Consider the following 12,263-nt stretch of genomic DNA (forward strand, 5'->3'; position numbering starts at 1 on the left):
TTGCTTACATTCTTTTATTTTAATATTGGATTTTTAGTAGTAAAGAATCTGTGCCTAGTTCTGAACTGATCAATACCCCAGACAAACTCCAAAGGATTACAGCAGCCTCAGAAATGCTGAAATGGGCAGGTTTTATTTAGTGCCAGTTGCAGAGACTTCTTTCTCTATATGACTAAAGCATTTTGCAAACAAAAGACTGTCAGGTGCCATCAATAAATAGCCTAAACTATTGATGGAATCCTGTAATAGATACTGAAGTGGGCCTTAGTAGCTGCACAAAATTCAGAAAAAAAAAATGGCCAAGCGTGGAAGCCAGTATAGCTAAAAAACCAAAGAATTCTATGTGGTAGATAAAAGCCTCGAGGTTAAATAGTTACTCAGATGGGAAAGCATTCAGGCTACTTTACATCAGAAGACAACACAAAACCAATTTAAAGCCTGGAGCTACAGTTCTTCTCCTATTTGAAGACTTGCATTATCTCACATTAGGCTTAGGAGAGGAGAATACTCTCTGTCCATATGCACCATATTCCTTATGACCCCTGCACTCAAATGGGAGCCCTGTATAAAAGCCATTAGCATCAAGTTTGTTATGGCATGCTGCACTGCATGACTTTTTTGGTGCCAGGGGGAAGGTTGTTGCATTTTAGCTGAGAATTTCAAAGCAGGACTTGTATTTGGATACACAACTCCCTCTTCTTTTGATTAAAAACATGGCTTTTTTTAACAGTCCATCTTTTGCTCTTCTCCTGTATTATGGGGGCTGCTGCAAAGTGGGCTAAATAGCAGAAAGCAAGATCTGTATTTTTTTAAATTACTATTAATTAGGAATACTGTAATCTTTGGCAAATAAACTTGAAGAACACTAATAGGATCTTGCAAGTCAGTAAGCACGTTCCCTAATCCCAGTCCAGATAGCACCTGGCTACTTCCCACAGGACTGTAGGAGGGATTTATTAAACAAGAAGAGACACAAGGGACTCAAAGTCATAGAAAACAGGTTGTAGGAAATGTACTGCCGAGCTCACCAGCCAGCTAGCAAGAGACAGAAGCAAACCTTTAATGCCAAACACCTCTCCTAAACACGTGTGGAAAATGAGTGGTGGGCAGTGCTCATAGCAGACTCCCAGATGATTCTGTGCCAGATAGAGTGAGTTTTTCTTAAATGGCCAACCTTGAAACAGTGTCTCCATTATGTGCCATGTTAGGAACCACATTGCTTTGCTGGACAGAATTTGCTCTGTTTATTAAGGCTCTTATTATACCCCAATACCCTGCAGGTTCGGTTGGCATCTTGAAATGGGACTAGCTCTGCATTCACATCTGCAAGCTGTGGACTCTCCTGCTGTCACAGAACCTTCAGAACTGCTGAAGGTGGTGGATTTTTCGGCTCCAGCCTTGGCTTAGCGTGGCAGGAACCAGACCAGAGGGATGTGCTGTCAGGATATGCATTAGAGACATGAGCTGAGGACACCAAAAAGTGGACAAAATGCACCAAGGTCCCTATCTCTAGTACCACTTACAGTGTGGGAAGCTTGCAGGAGTGACAAATACTGCTTCTGAACCCAAGCCATGAGTGAAGCTGTTATGGGAGAAGCAGTGTCGTTAGAGGAAGGAATTCTAGCAATGCCACCTTCAGGTAAGGCCTGCAGTATCCATCTAGCTGGAAGTCCTACCTGTTAGCTGTTACTTTCTTTTGTTTCTAACATATACCACATTTTGCAAAGTTTTATCAAATTCATCTTGCACTAAAAAAAGCATTTATCATCACAGCTCTGCTGGGTTTTGTTCAGTTTTCAGAGATTCTGGGAGGAGATGGAGAGCAGCACAAAGTTGTGCAGTCCTTGAGCCAAATTTAAATCATTCTGCCATCCTTCTTGCTAAGATGTCCCCTGAATGAGGGTGTCAGGTATAATGGTGTAATAATTGTTTGTTCCACCATATGACTGCTCACATCACGCCTCACGTGGTTACAGAGGTCACTGTTGGAAGATTCTCTGATTCCTAACATGGATTCAGTAGTCCGAGTATGGGTTAGGACAGTTGATGCTACAGTAAATAAATCATCATGCTTGAAACAGCCATTTGCTGTAAATATGTGGTGTTACTGAGACAGGATAATAATCCTTTCAGGCCCTCAGTGAGCACTCAGCATTCTGGCCCCTAAAGCTGAAGTAATATTAGCAGAGGTCATGCTTCAAGTACACTAATTATGTCTTGAGAATGAAGATATGAATGAGAATGACCTGCCATGAAATCCCTAGATACCTCACTAATTGAGGTAGAAAAGCATTTAAATCTTTATTGTTTAGAGCTTGTTTGCTTAATTATTAATTAGAAAATTCAAGCGTTTTGTCTAAGATAGTCCCAGGTGACAAAGCATGGTGCTGGCTGTCCTCAGTAGCAGTAAGGCCAGCAGGAACAGATGATTCATGAGTCATGTTATATAGCACCTATTCCTGTAGAGCAGAAGGACATTCAGGTTTGACTGAGGAAGTCTCAGAAAGCAACATCCAGGTGACCGTTTTTCATATTGATCATTTCTCTTCTCAATCTCCACTTTGAAACTACATAACCCATCCATGCAGCATGGCTTTGTTACTGTATCTTCAAATAAGGAAACACCGAAAAATCCCAGAGAGACCATAGGCTCCAGACAAACTTCTCTGGTGTGAGGTGGCAACATGCAGTACTGTGCTGAAGAGTTTGAGAAGTCCTGTAAGAAAGAGACATTATACAAAACTGCTCATGGCAGGATTTGGACAGTAAAATCATCAAATGAGTCATTAGACCTGCCTTTCCCTTTCCTTTGTTCTCACTCATGTATTATATGTAAACTACACTTTTTTGGCACATTTTTTCCATTATCTTTAAATATTCCTGTTCCATCCACCTCACCTGAAATTGTCCTGAGTAGGTGCTCATCAGTAAGCAGTTGATTGCATTGATGTTTCTCTTGTGGTTGCACAGCTTAAGAGAAGAGCTGACAACATTTTAACCCTTACACTTTACTGCCTTCTGCTAAAACGGCCTGAAGGATTCTTCTTCCAGTCTCTGAGGTGACTCAACAGGCTGAAGAATGGCTGTAATTTTCTGTGCAATCTCTCACTCTCTTACTTTTTCGTTTTTTCTCTCCCTGTTTTCTTTCATTCCTGCCCACCCAGGTTTGATCTGACTGTGAGGCTGAAGAGCCACATGGTGGTTTGTGCTGGGACAGCACCATGCCTTCGCACATCTTTTCTGTGAGCTTCCATGTTATGTCCTGCCAGAGCAGCAATCCTGCAATGAGTGTTTTCTTGGGTATCTGGTGAAATACACCTGCAGGGTTTTAGAGCCTGGAGTCATCCTTTGGCCTTTATCACAAGCTGTCACTTTGGTTTCAAAGTTGACTATTGGAGAAAACTCATGCAGAACTTCAGGTTCACAAAGTCCTGCATAACTGCTCACTGTTTTTATGGCAAGCCTTTTTATAGGCCTCCCTGTGGTGGTAGAGGCCTATGTGGGACTTCTGTGCACACAAGTTTCAGCTGCACAACCCAGCCCTTCACAGGGGGAGCATCAGTGCTCAACAAACCATAAAACATTGGGGAAGATCTGTGATTCACCATGAGAAGCAGAATTTTTCAAGCATGCAACTACAGTTCAGGTAAGGTGAAGATAAATCATTCTTCATTAAACCTTGAGTGACCTAGGGTTGTAAAGACAATGCTTGAGGTCCCAACACTGTCCTGTCTGAGGTACAATTTATATTGACATGGATGTTGAGCTCATTTCTGTAGATACTAACAGCAATTTATGTGCTTTCCTTTTTTTTTTTTAAGCCTGGACTACTACATGAGCTCAGGCTCCACATGACCTTGCAGAATGAACCCTGCTGTAAGAAGGTACTTCTCAGTTTAAATTGTATAAGTTGATCTGTATCACACCAGCTGTTTTCCCTCAGCTTTCAAGATGATCAAACTAATGAACTGTAGCATGGGGTTATGTGGAATCTCCCAGGCCATGACAGATGTGTGCACTTTGCTGGGGACAAAGCCTGCCATTGCCTTTGCAGCTTGAAGAAATCTCCAGGACTGGTGTCCTTGAAACATTTTTCTCACGGGCTGATTACGCTCAAGTAGCTCCTGTAGCCACAGACATCCCTGTTGTGCTCAAAGATGGGGTTTGTTTCTGACGCTGCCCAAGGCAGGAAGCAGAATTTTATAATTGCAGTTGTTTTGGCCAGTGCTCACCACCAGTGGTGTGGCAAAAAGAGGGAGGACAAGAACTATTCCCAGTCCTGATCCACAGCACCGAGTGATTTGTTTCTGACCTGTACCACATTATCCTCAAGAAGGGTTGCAGAGACATCGTTTACAACATCCACCTGCAAGCTGCAGGTACAGCATAGAGAAAACTTGAGCACCTCCATCACCTTGGGGTACTGACAGGAGGCTCTCTTCTGATGATGGAAATTAGACACAACTTCTACATCAATACTAGGGTGAGGAAGGCTGGGGTTTTTTTCTTAAAAATGAAACAAAACAAAAAGAACAAAAAGTTTCCAATGATACAACCCTTTATCCAAAAAACGCCCCAGGAGCAATCCAAAATGTTTCCATTCAAGAGGAGAAAGACTCCCTGGTCAGAAAAGACTTTCCTACTTCTTGTCATTGTGTTTCCCAACTCCCTCCTTCATGTTAGCTGAGCCAAGCCTGGAAGCAGCATGGCTCAGAGTCAAGGAATAAGGATGGTACTGCTGGGGCTTTGTTTACTCTGTCCAATGTGGAGGGAAAGGGTGAAGCAGTTATTGCTCCAGACACTCCCAGTGCTACCTTGTTTTTCATGCCATTATTTGAACAGGAAAATCCCCATAACAGTACTGATCCAACAGTGTCTGTCCCCTCAGCAGTCTGGTGACACCATTTCCGTTGCCAGTGGGTCTGTGCCAGCCAAGTGGAGGCAGGCTGGCTTGGCTCCTTAGAGAAACTCCTATTACTGTAATGGTCTGCTGAGGTTACAGACCTATGTGCTTGTCATCCTTTCAGAGAATGCTTTTCAAAACTAACAGCCTTGTTTTTTCATCAGAAGGTAATTACAAAGTACAAATTGGCCCTTGGGTTGCTCAAGGTAGAAGAAATCAAGGAAAGAAGTACTTTCCTAGATACACAGTGATTTTGGAAGTGAAACATTTTTGCCCTAGAAAAGGACAGAGGGAGGGAGCCAAACAGAATAAACTAGTACTTAAATGGGTTCATTAAATCTTAGCTTTCCCTGACCACCCAGTAATCTGCAGCGGGCTGAAGGAGTCCCAGACACCATGACCCTAAACCACAGCTCAGATGCAGAAGACAACTAGGAGACTTATTATGGTGTCCTGCAATGTGATGTCAGTACTGACATGTGGTTCACAGGCACAGAGAAGGTCTCCAGCAATAAATACAGTGTCACAGGCCTGCTCCCAGGGAGGAAATACTTCTTCTGAGTCATTGTCTGCAATGACAGTGGAGACACTGACCCTCTGGATTCTCAGGAGCAATGGAACATCTCCAGACACAGAGGTAAGCACAAGACTCAGGGTTGAGCTCAGGCTCCCTGTGTGGCCTTGGGTATGTCACTAATCTGCTTTGCACCTCAGGTGCCCACGTGGGGATTAGATACAAGAATGCCTCCTGTTCTATCCTGTCCATTTGTTGGCAATCTCTTCAGGACCAGGCTTCCTTTAACTACATGTGTATGTATCCCATTATATAGCAGTTTATGCAGATGCTGTTTAAATCAAAATTCAGGACATCCGTGTGCACAAAGTTGATATTATCATGTCTTCACATAACAGAAGATTGGTGTTACAAGTCATTTGTCTTGTAGCACATTTCCAGTCTAACTAGGATTTGTTCCCTAAATGAGAAGCAAAGAAATCTGTGACACATAGGAGACTGTGTGACAGTCTTTCTGGACCAGAAGTCCCTGAAAGCACATTAAATTAAACATTTAGAGGTCATCCTGTCAGGTAAATGTCACCTTCCTTGTGCAGTTGCTTCCTACACATGCCTAATCATAACATGGATGTCTAATCACTAGTGCTCCCAAACATAACTGAACATGGGTCATCAAGTCAAAATGCTAAGTGATCCTTCTGCCCAGTCTGGGGAATTGCAGAATGCAGTGATTCTAAATGGTGGGATCAAAGACAAATTTTTTGGCTTGGCCTATGCCTGGTGTAGTAATAGAAAAGAAATTATATATTAATACATATTGCTAGATTAGGCATGTATTTTTTCAGAAGCCTTTCCACATGCTGCTATGAGTCTTCTAAGCCCATTAAGAGTAATGGGCTACACATTAAATGGACAGAATGAGTGGTACACTAAAAGGAGTAATGAGATGTCACATGGTGTATTGGTATTTACCAAACAGCCTTTCCTGATCGATTAGACCATAGGTATGTTACTTTGGCTATGTGTGCAGCTGAGAAAGAGCACTTCCAGTTATGTGGCTGTAGTTGTGTTCTGCTGTGGAAGTGCTGTAGGCCTGGATTTTACAGAGTCTGAACTGGCTTCCATAACTTCTGTGCACGTAGGCAAGCATAGGAGAGTAGTAAATGGAGGAAAGTTAGGTTGGCTGTGCCTTGCACTATGTTCCCTGAACATTCCTTTGATAACAGCCTACCTGTCTTCAGGCAGGACCAGCAAGACACAGATGTGAACTGATTTCTTGTCCTCCATTATAAATGGCAAGTCACAGGGTTTATTTGCATAAACCTGAGAGATGGTAGAAAAACTCTGAAGAAGAATGAGGAGATAAGCTCTTATCTAAGAATGAAGTTTCATGAATGAATTTTGCCACACAGTGCTACATTTAGAATCCACGGGATTTACCTGATGGGATCCCATGTCAATGCAACAAGCAGTATTAAATACTTGAAGAAATATGTTTAAATACAGGCTGAAAATGGAAGATTTGCAGTGGACACTGGAAATTAAATTGTACACGCAGTTCTCCTTGATTTCCCCCGAGCATTTTGTGGACTATTAATGCCTCAGAGCAACAGCAGCAGAGCAATATCCCTTCCTCTACAAGATCACCTGCTTTGGTTTATAATTGGGTGTAATTTAATCATGCGTTTCTAAAGTGCTTCGGGAGCCAAATATCCGAAAGCAATTTACAGTTTAGTGGCATTAGTGAGAGAAGGCATCGATACATCCCTGTGGAGCAAAAGTCTGACACCTTAGTTACAGACCAAGAAACAGAGAAATTAATTGCTTGCTTACAGTTGCATAGCAGATTAATGGGAGAATGAGATTTCCAGTTCCTTCCCCTCTTGCTTTTCAGTTTGCATTTGTTTGCATGTTGAGACGGGTATGCTGGTCAGATGCCAAGAGAAATGTGGTGTATTGCTCATTTTTCCTACTCCCTGGGTTTTCCCTGATGGGAAGTAAGGTCCAGGTCATGAGATGTCATACCCAAGCTCTTTAAGATTTGTACTCATGCATGAGAAGACTCTCTGTGTTGATGATGCTGGCCCTGTGTTTGCATGTTTGTGTATGCAATGGGAAGCAGCCCATAGCGACTGTCCTCAGCTGCATTTTGACTTCAAGATGGAGTATCCCAGGAAGGACTGTGCTTCCTGCTTCATGGCCCCACTGAGGAACCACAGCATGTCATAGCAATGGTGCCCTGAGCTGGGCTTTCATCAGCAGCCCCCACCACCAGTGACCCCAGTACAGCGGCAGTGTTAGCATCACATCCAAGCCTAAGTCGTGGCCTCAACAAGAAGCACCTGCCTGCTTATGACCTCTACTACTTGCAGCTGCAAGCTGATCATCTGTGGTAGGTCAGATGTGGAGCCACTGGGATTTGTTGGGGGTGATTCACTCTAGGCTGAGTAACCACGGATTTCATGCCTGAGTGTAGTTCACACCCTGCTATTTTCCAGGGCAAGCACATTTGCTGGGACTGGCACTGTGGATCACACTCCTCTGGGCCGGTCTGGCTCTCACCCTTGTCCACAGAGGAGGAGATTGCTCAGTGTGTAGGGGCTGGACCTGCAAGGGCCACTTTGTAAGAGCTTACCTTCATATCCAAAAAACCAGCCTGCATCTGTCTTCCTTCAAAGTCACTGAGATTTATCTTCAGTTGCTTTAAAGTAGTCTTGCATCCCTTAAAAATGGCTTATTTTGGCCAGCAGGCCTCATGAGTTCCCTAAATGGCTCAGAAGCAAACATGGCCATTTCTCAGTCCCTAACCAGGCTTGCTCTGCATCCATGGCATACTTAGCACTTCCAAGCAGTCCATGGGTGCACTCTGAAAATAACCTTGTGATTTTTTTTTGCACAGACACTGCACTGGGTACATCTGTTCTCTTCTTTTGTAAAATAGAAGGGTTTTGCCAGCATTGTATGACAGCTAGTAAGGTTTCCAAGACAAAAAAAGCAAGAAAATCAGACATTTCATCTCTCCCTTCCCTGTTTTGTTAAACCAAATGAAGCTTTAAATCAGGTTGTAGCACAGAGCTTGGTTCCAGCTGGCTCGAATTGGTGGTGTGAGCATGGACACTTCCAGGTGCATAGGGTGAAGTTTTACTAACACTTTTTAGAGACAGGCCCTGATGCCTCAGGCCTGTTAGTGTCTTCTTAAAGACGACAAGAGAGAGAGGCTGCCAGGCACAGCTTGAAATGAAACTGATACAGCACCAATAATGAGGGACTATATTTGGAAAGATCTTTCAGGGTTATTTTTGTCGGAGTTCATTACTTCTGGACAGCCTGCTGACAACTGCTGAGCACACAAACACATCCCACCCAGGGTTTGATTCTCTCTGCTAAGGTGGAAATAGCTCACAGGGGGTCAGCAGAGGGAAAGGATGCACACATTGGGTTTCCTGCTCTGACTTTCGAACTGCTCTGTCTTTGTGTGTACAATCCATACACTTCTTCACTGAAGTCAGCAACTGCCCACCCAAAAGACTGAAAGCAATTCTTTACCATTTTTCTAATAATTCATCTCATTACCGTGTGCCCCACTTCCCATGCACCGATACACTCCTTCCTGAAGCCACAGCTGGAATGCAGCTTCCTCGTCCCTAAAATCAGTGGGAGCCTTTTCTTTTTGCCAGCCAGGCTGACACAAGGAATTCTGCCAGCGCTGCTCACCCAGTTCAGGGAAGGCAGACAGGCCTAAGGGGGCACAGGAGCAGCTCTCCATCCCCTTCAGGATCTGATTGCTGGATAGCCCTTACCTTCTGCCTTCCCACACAGAGCTTGTTGAGGTGAGCACAGTTACAGCAGGAACACACCTCTTCAAAGTTACTCAAAGCGGCCTGTTTACAGCAGACCTGGCTGAGGAATGAGGCTTGCAAAAGCACTGTACAGGTGAGGTGCTGATTTATACCCAGATTCCTCAGTGGGAGCCTATGTCTGAGGGCTCCTGGGGCTCCTCCCTATCTTGACCCAGGCAGTTTCTGGGTAAGGTCTCTCTGCTGCCTCTGTTTGCAGCTGAGTGAGGTGGGAAAGCAGGAGTCAGAATAAGAGATTGTAAAACTGACTTTAGCAGATAAGGTATTCATGTCAAATAGATATTAACTGCAGGTTTATTTTTATTATTTTAGGAATCCTATTCTTGATAATTTTAGTTCTGGAAGAGGGGTAGTTACTGCCTGGAGTGAGGCACTGTAGGCTGGAGGGCACCATGCCTCATGTGAAAACAAGCACTCTTGTTAGGCCAGGAGCCCCTCAGACCAGGACTTAAAAGATTTTCTTTAGGGACAATTTTCAGAGACTTTCAGTGGTCTTTACCTGGTGACAGGCTGTCCTAGGGGAAAGGAGTAAGGACGGATCTAAGGGCTTAGCAAATCTGCTGATTGGAATAGCTGTGCAGCAGTAGCTGATTTCTGTGATGATTCCACAGGAACTAAACCTCTGTCTCAATTCCTCTTAATATATTGCAGTGGGTTTACCCCAGCTGGATATCTGGTGCAGACCAAAGCCATTTTATCACTACTCTCCATAGTTGGACAGGAGAGGGAAAATTTAACCAAAGGCTTATAAAGCAAGGTAAGGACAGGGAGATCACTCACCAAGTCACAGGCAAAACACACTCAACTTTGGGAATTTAATTTATTACCAATCAAATCAGAGTAGGGTAAGGAGAAGTAAATTCCCAAATTTTAAAACATCTTTCCCCTACTTCTCCCTTCTTCCTGGGCTTAACTTTACTCCAGAATTCTTTACCTCCTTTGCCCACTGGTGCAGGTGGATGGGGAATGGGGGCTGTGGTCAGTTCATCACACTTTCTCTTTGCCCCTCCTTCCTCTGCTCTCACATGCTCTCAACTCCTCTCTTAGGTTGCAACTGCTGTTGCAATTTTTTTCCCCTTTAAAAAGTGTTGACACAGAAGCACTTGGACCTGTTGGTTCTGTTAGACACAGGGGAAGCTTCCAGCAGCTTCTCAAAGAAACCACCCCTGCAATCCCCCCCTGCCATCACAGCTTTGCCATGCAAACCCAATACTTACATGCTCTTCTATTTCTCTTCTTTAATTGCACTCTTCTGCTTAGCCACGTATTTCAGTTTTAGCCCTTTTGTTAATATTTGCAAAAACAAATAGGACATTTCACCACCTCAGTGAAACACAGCAGCAGCTTTGCTGCTGTTGTAGCTCAGAAGGGGTGAATGTAATTTTCTTTAGGCTGGGAGTGGGAAGGTTTCAGAGAACACAAAGACTATTAGACCCATTCAGAACAGTGCTGAAGTGAACAAGGGGAAATGGGAATGAAAATGAGAACTCTCTAAATCTTAACTGTCACTTCCTACAAAAACTGCGACCAGACAACCTTTTCCTTTATACAGTAGAAAGCCTTATAGAGCTTTAAAAATTTTATGAAGCTTTTTATCCATAACTTTGTGAGACTTGCACTGAAAACATAGGGTTGACTGCACTAATTATGGCTCTTAGTCCTCTTCTTTTCCTTAAGAAAAAGATGGACACAAGGACAGGAAGTTTGCAGAAGTTGAAACACAAGATATAATTAGTGGAACTAGCTGTGCCTGGTCTGGCATGCAGAAGAGCATTGTTGTGGCTGTGTAGTTTGTCTTCATGTGACTCAAAATGCAGCTGCCCTTGGCTTCTATGAAGGTCAGTTAGACCAGGTGGTAGAGTGGGGCTTCTGCTCAGCAGGGGCACTTCCAGTGTTTCCATCTTCCTTCCCTCTAAATGATTTTTTACAGTAGGGTGTTACAGGTGATATTTCTAATATCCTCTGCTAATGTATCTTAATGGCAATAACAGGAGCCAAAGACTGGAGACAATCCTGCTTCCAAGCTCAAGAAGAGACTTGGATTCTGCCTCCTTGTGTCCAGATAGCCCAGCAGGAGCTCTGAGATATTTTAGGCTTCCTTATGTCAGATTGTATATAAACACAAAGTAAGTCATAAATCTGAAATACTTAAATCCTCACAATACCAAGAAAGTAAATACAGCTTTGCAAATGAGGGAGTCACTTTGTGAAAGAGCTGGCCACAGAAAGTGCAGGAATTTCACTGCTGGTGGCCAAGCCTAGATAAGGGATTACAGAGTACCTGAAACACTTAACAGGCTGACAAGTAGATCAATACAAATATACATGCATTGGTGCTGGGTCTTTTAATGTAGACTGAAATCTTCCGAGCTAGTTGTGGAATAAAAATACAGCAGTGGCCAGCCACTCAGACACATTCACTTTGAGAATATTGTGTCACTTTTGTTCCATCTGGAGCTAGGAAGGAGGTATGAGGAAACAGGATGCTCCTCCCAGCAGGCCTCTAAGTTTTTAAAAGGAATTGTGAAAGACCAAATAAAAGGAAGAGGAGATAATCGCCCGCTTTTGCCTCCTGTTAACCCCTTTAGGCTGCCTTGAAAATAATTTGGTTGTATTTCTGCCTGGTACTGATTAATTCTCACATCAGGAACCACTTCAGAAGGGGAGTATGAAGGAGTTTCCATTAAGCCTGCAAGCAGATCCATTTAACTGACTGGGAGCACTTACACACACTGTGTTTCTATGCTATAAATCCTTAAAACCTCTTCCACTGGTGACAGATGGCCTGGTTCAGGATTAATAAAAAAAAATATCTGTGCCACTGCATCAAACAGCTGAAGAAGCTGGCATTGGATCCCCAACCAGAGAAAAATGTGCAGACTACTCTACTTCTTTCCTCCTGGAAATTTTTCCTGGGGCGAGGGGGGAGAGATAGATTTGGCCATTTGTCTGGGACTTCCTGGCAGTGAGCAGTCTTCCTGGAGCAGTC

General features: G+C 43.6%; 2 long non-coding RNA genes across 2 annotated transcripts in view; one reads left to right on the forward strand and one right to left on the reverse strand.

The window, feature by feature from the left end:
• LOC116445957 lies at nucleotides 1–9,288 on the reverse strand. The gene is made up of 2 exons (XR_004240966.1): nucleotides 9,218–9,288; nucleotides 1–2,716 (listed from the first exon to the last, which is right to left on the reverse strand). It is a non-coding gene; the product is annotated as an uncharacterized LOC116445957 (long non-coding RNA).
• LOC116445955 overlaps nucleotides 2,710–12,263 on the forward strand; it is a 27,275-nt gene continuing 17,721 nt past the window's right edge. Inside the window, exon 1 of the long non-coding RNA XR_004240964.1 lies at nucleotides 2,710–5,540. This is a non-coding gene — a long non-coding RNA (uncharacterized LOC116445955). The remainder of the gene's footprint in view (nucleotides 5,541–12,263) is intronic.

The sequence above is a fragment of the Corvus moneduloides genome, chromosome 6 (genome assembly GCF_009650955.1).
Source record: "Corvus moneduloides isolate bCorMon1 chromosome 6, bCorMon1.pri, whole genome shotgun sequence".
Taxonomy (NCBI): domain Eukaryota; kingdom Metazoa; phylum Chordata; class Aves; order Passeriformes; family Corvidae; genus Corvus; species Corvus moneduloides.